Source organism: Poecilia formosa, unplaced genomic scaffold (assembly GCF_000485575.1).
Source record: "Poecilia formosa unplaced genomic scaffold, Poecilia_formosa-5.1.2 Scaffold10, whole genome shotgun sequence".
Taxonomy (NCBI): Eukaryota; Metazoa; Chordata; class Actinopteri; order Cyprinodontiformes; family Poeciliidae; genus Poecilia; species Poecilia formosa.
Window position 1 is genome coordinate 3,476,313 of NW_006799949.1, and position 10,283 is coordinate 3,486,595.

Here is a 10,283-nt window from a genome sequence, read left to right on the forward strand (position 1 = left end):
AGTTTATTATGGTTGATTTTTTTATTTATTTTTTTTAAAAATAAATAACAATCCATTCAGTCATTTTCAACGTTTACCACAGACTCTGACCTGGATTTAGGCTGAAACTTTGGCTGGGCCATTCTAATACATGGGTATGCTATAATCTAAACCATTCCAACTCTGGCTGTATGTTTAAGGCTGTTGTACTGATAGAAGGTGAACCTCTGCATCATCCTCAAGCGATTTGAAAACCCTAGTAGTTTTTCTCCCAGGATCACCCAGTCCAGTCCAGTCCATCCATCTTTGTTTCAACTCTGACATGGTTTCCACTGTCTGCTGAAAAAAAACTTCACCACGGCCTGAAGGTGCCTCCATCAGGTCTGTTATTTTTTTTTTTTCATATGAATTTGAGCAGCATATTTTCCTCAACCTCATAAATATGTTCTACTTTGTGTCTTCCATATAAAATCTCAATTAAATTTTGAACTCTTATTACATCCATTCCTCAAAACGAGGATGGACTTATGTTGAATCTTGAATGCGGCAATATTCTTTAAAAAATAGACCTGCTGTGTGTTATAGCTATCTCGTAGAAATCAACACCACCATGCTCATAAAAAAGAAAGAAGAAAGGGGATGTGCATAAAGATAAACGTTCACACTACAGAGGTCATATTTACGGTTATATCTGCGTTCCTGCTGTCTGCTGTGTCAACACATGGAAACCATTTATCAAAGGTAACAAAACTATAATTTTCAGAGGAAGTGGCTCTGAATACAGTGCAAGTACACTCGGTTTTCCCACTGACAAACAGTAAATAGGCCTGACAGTCAGACTCTGACCTGACAGAGGCACAAGAGTCGAGCTTTCTAATTAACCGCTCACTGAACAAAGCCACAGGCGATCACTGTTCTACATCAGCATTACTGCCAGAGAGCCACACAGTTTAATTTTAAACCATTAAATCTTGTTGTCCATAATACATGAGAGGACCTGGGAAGGCACAAGGGCTGTCAGTGAGTGTTCCCAGCTCCGATTTCACCCGAAGCGCGAGAGACGTCAGAGAGGTTGAGTCACAGCATGGAGGTGTGGTGACCTTTCCTTGGTGATGGAAAGAGATAGATGCATCTCATGTAAGCCTTGCACAGAGCAACATGTCCCAGCATGCCCTTGGTTTGTAGATTCATAATTAGATACTGTTTATAGAATTTACCTCAGAAATAAATGCAGATGAAGAGGATTTGGATGCACAACTCTGCAATTTGTGGTTCAAAAGTTTGTAATCATCACAATCCTCCATGATGGAAACCGCTGCTGAAGGTGATTTTTAGTGTAACCATACCATTAGGTGCAGCACACTGTAGCCAATGTGGGAATGAACTTCGTGTGGAAGATGTGCTCCACCGTGGCCTTCATGAGAAAAACATGTCACAGTGTGGGTGTGTTAGTCAATCCGTGACAGTACCAGAATGACAGCCGAGGGAATAAAAAGGACAAACAGGAAGCGAAATTCCGAGTAAGGTTGAATGTGGCAGCTGTCCTCAGCATGTTGGGCATGTGTAAATATGAAAGTTCATGAAACCTAAAGAACTGTCCAGATTAATGCAAAAAAAAAAAAAAGCACTATAATTTGAATTTGACTCAAAAACAAAAAATCAGCGCTATGATTAAGAATATGCACGTACCTGCTGTTGCAGGTGTTGTAGTTTTTTTTAAGTATGACGGGAGCCATCCAAAGCAGGGTGTCTTATAACAAGTGTGCGTCAATTCGTACTCATCAAGGGAACGTTTCATAATCGGCTTCAAACAAAAATCAAGTTAGTGTAATTTTTTATTGTCTACTTTTAGTTCACAGTAGTAGATGTGTGGTTATGTGACTCCAAAAACTAAAATATTCCAGCAGGAGGTTGCTTGGAGCTAACATGTTAGCTCTCATCTTAGCTAACATGGGAGCTAACATGTTAGCTCCCATGTTAGCCAACATGGGAAAATGTGATTTTCCCATGTTAAGAAAATATGATTTTTTAAGATTTAGAAAATCATATTTTCTAAGATTTATCTGATCAGCACTACAATCAGAATAAGTTAGATGAATGGAAACAGAGTGCAATTAAGTTCAATTATATGTGAGATCTGTTTGCTGTATGACTTACTCCATAACTGAAGAAAGTATTGAACAATAAAAAATAGCCTTATGGTTTTAGACGGACAGGTATGAAATGGAAGCAAAAAAGGGAGAATTTTTAACGCCTGGTTATGAAACGGTAATAAGTGTCACAGGGTAAGCTGAAATTAAACTGTGAGGCCTGTCAGCCTTTTCTGGCTGACACCAATTATCTGTTTTCACCGTGGTCCGACATGCTAATTCCAAATTTACCTGATATTGTTTTCTTTTTCTTGGAACTCATAGCAGAGAAAAAAATTAGCTTCAGCTTCTTTGATAGATTACTTCTTAGATGTGCCAGTATCCAAGTATCTTCATTTATACATCAAACTATTTCTTCCAAACCTTTATTTGTTGTTAAAACTGAATTAAAGTACATGTTGTTGATCAACTTCTTTATAAACTGAAAATTGTGGAAGTTCTTTGTTTTGATGCATTTAGTAATCTGATTGCTCAGAAATTAACCTGATGACTTCCAAGCCAATCAGGGGAAAATTACCCTATTCCGATTTTTGGTTGATTGATCATGACATCCTAATATTAAAAAGTAGGAATAACATGTGGGAGTCAACAGAACTTTTATTTAAGACAACTCCACCAGCAACACCTTAATGGTTTGAACAGGTGCTAATCTGGACATGCAGGAATGTTTTCCTCCTTGCGGAAAACAGCATAATTATATCTCATCAACTGTGTCAGTAGATGCCTGTGTGCAAATAAGTAATAAAATGTTGAAAACATTACCATAAAACACACGACCATAAAACAAAAACTATTAATTCACAAAAATAAACCAACTTCAACTGTAGGACTGGTGATTTGGCTTTGAAATGTGCATTTATTGTATGCATAAAGATGTGAGGGTTTATTTACAGTTATTTTACCTAAAACATACTGCTCCTCACAAATGGTAATAAATCCTACACTTGCAACTGGATTCTTTGTTAAGCCAGATCATAAGGTGACCTTCTTATCTCATATTAATGCATTTCAGACGTTCTTTTAGGATGAACCATCAGATGGCAAGAATGCAAAAATGTTATAGCACATCCATTGATTTCCCAGTTAATCTCTCCATCCTCACATCCCACACACTTTTTGCAGAACCATTTCATCTGTGAATCCGCCATTAAACTTCAGGCCAGACTGCAGCTCCCAGTTTCATCTGTAAAACACAGCTCATTGTCTCATATGACACTTCTCAGTGGGACTCCACACAGCCTGACCATTTAATGAGCCGTGTCTGTATCCATGGACCGAGCCACATGAGGCCTTGAAACTGTAGTGTCCCATTCAGCTGGCTCTGCTCTTGTTTTTTTTACTTGCTCTGACACAAAAGCTTTGCCCCTGGAGAGCCGTAGATTTCAACAGAGTTATTTTGGTCTTTCCGTTCACACAGAGGAAACAGAATAATAACAGAAGAGCGAGAGAAAATCATAAAGTGAGCCCCAATCCTGACGGTCCAAGCAGAGGGCTGAAGTCAACTTGGAAAGGCCTTTAATTGAAGAGGGGATGAACCAGTAGTAGCAGCTAGTACTCATTGATTAGGCAAATCCAGCTTGAATTTTCCATTGGATTTGTGACCCGTAACAAAAAGAAAAAAAGTGTTACAGCCCAACCTTTATGTATTGATCAATCCCCTGTGTGACACCGGGATCCAGCTAACATTTGCAGAGACCTGAGCAAGACCTTTTGGTGGATCTTCACAACATTTAACTTATAAAATCATCAAATTACATCTGAACATATTTTTCTTAATCTATACAGCTTTAATATTGGGTATAGAAATGAATTTCTTGATGCATTCATGTACTTCACAAGCATTGTCCTTAAACTGTGGTTGAAATGAATAGGGATGAACACAGGCAGGCCAGAGGAACGGATCGATAGATGTGTACAAAACATATCTTAACCTGTCGCATCTTAAATCCATCATCTGAAAACGGAGTATGACTACAACTGCAGACCTACCAAGACATGGCTGTCCACGTACTATTAGATATAACAAATCCTGGTTGCAGTTTCCCAAACTGGGCATGTCGTTGACCCAGCAGAGGAAGACAGAAAAAGGTGATCTTGGAAAGTAAAATCAAAATTTTGCTTTTCAGTACAAATGAAAACTACTGTGCTTATCAGAAAACTAACACTGCATGTCACTCTGAACACACTAAGTGTATTCTGAGGCAGAGCAGCATCATGCTGAGAAGAACAATCGATTTTATGCAAGGCAATATGGTTGTTATGTCCAAAGGGTTGTATGCAGATTGGTATTTGTGTGTCTCTTCTTCTCATTACATGATGTGACAAGCAATTGCAGCTGGAGTTGTTAAGGTTCATCAGGAGGAGGAGCTTAAAGAGGAGCAGTTCCCTGAGGCAGATGGCAGATTGTTTAGATTGACTAATAATTAGAGGCACTTCTTGTCTCTACCTACGTTTCTAGAAGTTCTTGTGTTTAGTCCTTTGTTGTCGTCCCATCAGGAAACCACTTTACCTATTCAAGCTCAGTTCCGGGTTTCTGTCTTCAAAATAGAATCTTTGGCAACAATTTTTACACTTTTATTTGTGGAATAACTTAGAATACTGACAAATATGATTGGTTTTACAAATCCTAAGAGTTCACAAAGCTTCTTCCTATGATGTCAAAAAAGTGAACTAACCTCCTTAAAAGAGACTGCAGTGTCAGTTTGGAGTCATGTTCTTGTCAGGCAATTGCTACTGCTCCTCTCTGGTCCATTCTCCATGTTTCCAGTATCTTCAGCCTTTAGCATCGTTTATCTCTGCTGCTGGATGTCAGTTTAAACTATCCGTCTCCCTGAAAATGTAAACAAAACAAAGCAGAAACTGTAGAGACATTTCTGCTCTGTTGCTTTGTCGAAATAACGGCACAATAAAAATAAAACCAGTGTGAAACTTTGCTGCAGATATAAGGAACAAAGTTCAGGATGCCTACATGCAGTGTTGATTCTAAGCTCAAATCAGATGAAACAGCGTGATCTTGTTTGAGGGTAGAAAAGGAAAACAGATGATTGACTCATTGAATGAGTGGCAGATTGGGTGCAGGTTTTTGACAGGTATGGATACTATAAAAAAAGAGAAGTCATCTTCATATACACGACAGATGAAAGAGCTTCAGGAGGCATCAGACCGCATAAGCGATGTCAACATATTTCAACCATATGTGACTGGCTGTTCAGGATTTAGCCAGATGGCAGCTCATCCCTTCCAAGCCTGTTAAAGCCTCTTAAGACACAGACCATGAGCCGCAGCAGACAACAGAGCAACCTTGCTGGACTTCCACGTCCAGACGGTAATCTCACCGTGACCGCCCAACCCCCACACGCTACATTACCTCCGTGGAGTTAACATATCATCAGGTTTGAAGAGACACACATAGTTAACCAAGTACACATTGGTCTTGACTGCTATCCCCACATTACCTGCTACCTTACCTGGAGGTAAGCCTTAAAGTGGCAGTGCATGATTTAATGGGTGTTTAATGGTGCTGAACACAGGCTTTATTGTAGCTGATTTATGCAGCAGTTTCCATACATTCTCAGAGATATTTGTCTTTCCTCCAGGATTCTTATTTTTTCAATTTGTTTTTCCATCCACAAAGAGATTAATTTTGTTCCACGCTGCTGATCCTAAGAGCATAAAATCTGCTCACTTCCTACTTACCAGGACTTTTTTCCCCTGAAAAGAACTACCTTACATCTTGTGCTTAGAGCAGCAAGTTTTAATGATACAGACGGACTTTGCTTATTTATTAACTGAGGGTGCAAAGTTTCTATTACTCATATAAACCAGTTGGATGTATGAGACAGGATTTACCAAGGAGAAATGCTATGCCAATGCATCGAATTGCCTCTGATTTACTTAATGTACATTTTGCAAATGAAAAAAAAAATGTTCAGTTTTCATTCCACTTGATCTAATCTTTAAACTTAAATGATATAAAATCTAATGTGTTGCAATTTTTTTTTATTGCTTATATGGTTCGCCAAAAGGGATTTATATTCAACTACTTTTTGGTCCCAAATAGGAGAAACTTGCATAAATTAATTTTCTGTGGTCAGACAAGCCCAAACTAAGATTTTTGGTCAACATACAAAACATTATGGAGACAGTTGTGATTCTTAGATGAATGATACCCTGGCAAAGCTCCTGCTACTCCTCCACTTTTTCTTTTACATATAAAGTCAAAGACTACAAATTGATTTAGCCCTGTTCTGCTTCATTTGCTGGGAAAATCTGCTCCATTTGGTTGAAATAAGCAACATCTGATTTGCCTAAAACATAGGACTTGGTCCTCTTACGCAGATTCTAATGCAGGAGGTGAACTACAACACAATGCATCATGGGTAAGCACAACTAAAGCAAACACACATGAAGTAAGACAGTCGGGGGAAATGACTCCTGATCATCTGTGGAGGAAGTGTTAATTAAATGCGAGTAAATAAATGTGGTTATCACTGCTGGTATTGTGAAAGCAAACTCGGACCAGAAGAATGTAGCAACCCAAGACAAACTGACTCCTCAATTGTACTGGGTTTACTGGACTGTAAACCCAGTACTGTACTCGGTACAGTACTGGAATGTACTGTACCCATCTTTACTGTAAGGTGTAAAAACAACTTAAAGAAGCAGTGTAGACTAATTCAGGCCAGGCTTAAAGCATATGCACTGTGGTTTCCATGCTGTAGGAGTCCTAAAAAAAAAAAAAAAAAACATTAAAAATGATATTTTTGTGTTTTCAACAGGTTACAGGTTTGTAAATCTCAGACTGTGAATCAAGAATCTCTGCTAGGTGTAGAAGATCAACCAGTTCAGGTTCAACTAATCTAAATATTGAAGGTTTTGAACTCCAGTGGATCAAATGCAGTTCATAGAAACAGTGAATCTTGACTACAACATCCAAGTCATTAACAAGTCAAATTTTCTTGCTTTCTCTGAATAACAACATTCAGTAAGTTATCTGGTTGGTCTGGTTGTATAACAACAAACATGTTTAGAAGGAGCTGTTTTTCTTTTTGAGAGCATGCAATGAGCACCCTGGACAATGAGCCCTGTTGCACATATAAAAATATGTTGCGTAGAAAATACAGGGCAATGCTGGAAAAAGACCTGTTAGAAATGGCAGGAGGCAGTACATCCCCTCCCAACAGGATGACAGAGCCGAGATACTCAGCCAGAGCTACAAGCGATTAAAGCACATTGATGTGTTAAAGTGGTCCAGTCAAAGTTCAGTAATTAATCCAATTACAAACCTGCGCATGACTCTGACTCTGTGACTCTTCTTTGATGTCGAATAATTAAAAATAAAAGCCAATTATAAGCTTAATTTGAAGCCAACATTCTGTTCCAAATCATACTGTGATTGTTGCAGGAATTGTACAACTTGTTTCTGACACACCCAAAACTAAAACATTACCTGAATGAGGTGCTGCCAATCATAGGCACATGAGAAGCATTACACCTGAATCAGACAGAGGGATCATCTGCTTATCTTCCCTTATGCAGGAATGAGGAAAACTCTGTCTGTCTGAGGAGTGAGAAAATCAATCAGAATAACATTGTCAAGTGATTGCATGCTCACACACACACACACACACACACAAAGCTATGCACATCCATGTAAGGGTTTGCAATAACAACCATACTGATGACATTCTTTGAGTGACCTTTCACCTTCCCTTGACATTCCTTTCTTGTTTTTCGGCTGCGTTTTTTTGGATGAATCATGCTTTGTCAAAGAGAAGTCCTGTTGAATCAGGCCAGCCTGTCTGTGATTTAAATCGCCAACGCAGCTGATCAGGTGTTACTGGCTCGTTAAGGCAAACAATAGCAAATATGCCAAGGCTGTATCTGATCCAGAGCTGCTGTGTTTTTGTTTTGCTGCCAGTATGGTTTTGCTGATCTCTGGGTTATCAGAGTCGAAGAACTTGCTTCCTGCTCTGAGGTTTGAGGAGATGTTGTTTCTTTGGCCTCAGTTAAGCTGCTAAATGTGCTCCGATTGTTTCACCTAACCGGTTGTGTTCAGATATGTCTTCAAGAACAGAACTTGAAAGCCTCTTTGATGGGTGTTTATGTGGTTGTGAGTAACTAAATGATTGCTGAGTGAAAGACAAACTGTACTCAAGACGTGTTATGTAGCATACTATTAGTGACAAAATACAAACCACATTTATCATTTTCTGTATCGTCTTTCTTCTATCTTTATCTGCTGACCTGTTCCTCAGTCTCTCTTTTATTTCAATCTTCTTTCAGTTCCATTTCCTCTCTGCATATCTCTTCTGTCTATTTTTCCTAACATCAAAATCTTAGTATCATTCAATCATTACCTCAGGCTGTTTATTTATTTTTATTTTTTTTTTACGTTGACAACAACAGAGCCTGTAAGTATGTATTTGTGAGCTGAAGTTTCCACACAGGACGGTGAAGAGAGAACGGCAGTTTGCAGTCTCATGGAGCAAACATTTGTCATTTCCTTCCCGTTTCCTTCATTTCATTCAACGGCCTCCTGTTGCAAGCTGCCCCCTCTTTGCTCCTCCTGGAAACACACAAACACAGACACACAATGTCAGACAACACACAAACAACCTCGTCTCACATAGGAAAAATACTTCTGAACACAGACACAGACAAAAACAAGCTAACACAATGTAGCTGCAGCTGTAAACAAAACAAAACAAAACAACAGTTTCAACTCTTCTGCACCAATCTTGACTCAAATGTTAAGAAATATATTTTTATTACAATTTAGTGATTTATTTTCCAGATTTAGGTTTAAGTTTTTTTTTGTTTTTTTTAAGAATCTTTGGGAGCAAGATGAAACTTACCTTTAGGGTCATGTTTCCGGCTGCGTTGTGATATTGGTGTACATTACATTCCTGAGATCGATATCGAAAACTTTCAACAAAACCTTGTTGAGAACAAGGCCATTGTGGTTGAATGTGTTGCTCAGTATCTTCACGGCAGAAACTATATCTGACTTCCAAGGTCTTGCTGAAGCTGCAAGTGCTTCTTGGCTCTGGGAAAACTAACTTTTGATTATTTTTTTAACTTCTCCATCAAAACTCTTGAGAGGAGCACCTACCTGCAGCTGGTTTACGGTGAAATTTTATTCTTTTCAGTTCTGGATTATTATTTTTCCAGTGGTACTTGCCTGGATATTACAGCTACCACCGTTGCCATAGCAAAGTTTTGCATCAGAGGGAGTTTTTATGAAGGTGCAATCTGTAACATTCTTTGGTAATGAGAAACTTTTTTATGGGCTATCAGTTAATATTAAACAATATATTGATTTGAACGCAGTATCAGGAACACTTTCTAAATTTCACTTCCACATTTCAAATTTTATTTTCCTCTTCACACTCGAATTTGCTTTTATTTAATTTTTTGCATGTGTAGATATGTTGGGTTGTTGCACCTGTTCAATCTTATATCCATGACTCCATTTGAAATAATTAAAGTGAAAAAAACAATTGACTTGTTCAACACTTATTTTAGGCACCATGTGCACTGTTTTTGTTTTAGCTAGAGTCACTGAGATTATGACAAAGAGTCAGCAGTCATGTAAAAATGACACAGCAAGGAAGATTTTCTGGTGCAGCAGCGAGTAACCAGAGCAGGTCTGAACTGAACTGAGGCTTATCAGCTGTAACCCAGCAACAAAACCTGCAAGGGTGGTTCGTCGTGTGAACAGAGGCACCAGTGGTGCTTAAGGTTCAGCAGGGAGATTTTTTTTTCACATCGTTTACGCCTTTGAAAAATAACACGCAAACTCCTCTGTGTTTGCATTACATTAATTCATCTGTCACTGCAGCAGTAAACAGTTTGTGTTAAAAGCCCATAAAGCATCTGCAGCAGAGTTTAAAAGAATCAGGCAGATCCTCTGATAAAGTCTCACGCATCACTCTGGATGTGGGAAAGCAACATGTTGGACTGGATGCAGAGGATAAGCTCTATAATTATCCAGCTTATGAAAATGAAATTGACAGAAACCATTGTTTGCTCTAATAAGCAAATGGTGCTAACACTGTGTGACAGGAATGCTCCCAGTCAGGATTCCTGTTATTGAAGGAGACTGTTGCTCTGTGTGTCGGTCTGTGCGATCTTGTTTCAGAGTGAATCTGG

General features: G+C 38.7%; 1 long non-coding RNA gene across 3 annotated transcripts; it reads right to left on the reverse strand.

Annotated features, from left to right (window-relative positions):
- Positions 1 to 2,959: 2,959 nt before the first annotated feature.
- LOC103130640 (uncharacterized) lies at positions 2,960 to 8,879 on the reverse strand. 3 transcript variants are annotated; one of them, XR_001660171.1, is made up of 4 exons: positions 7,808 to 8,879; positions 7,579 to 7,689; positions 5,098 to 6,855; positions 2,960 to 4,959 (listed from the first exon to the last, which is right to left on the reverse strand). It is a non-coding gene; the product is annotated as an uncharacterized LOC103130640 (long non-coding RNA). The 3 variants fall into 3 exon arrangements; XR_001660170.1 differs by lacking the exon at positions 5,098 to 6,855 and having other exon boundaries at positions 7,829 to 8,879; XR_475243.2 differs by lacking the exon at positions 5,098 to 6,855.
- Between the last annotated feature and the right edge of the window lie 1,404 nt (positions 8,880 to 10,283).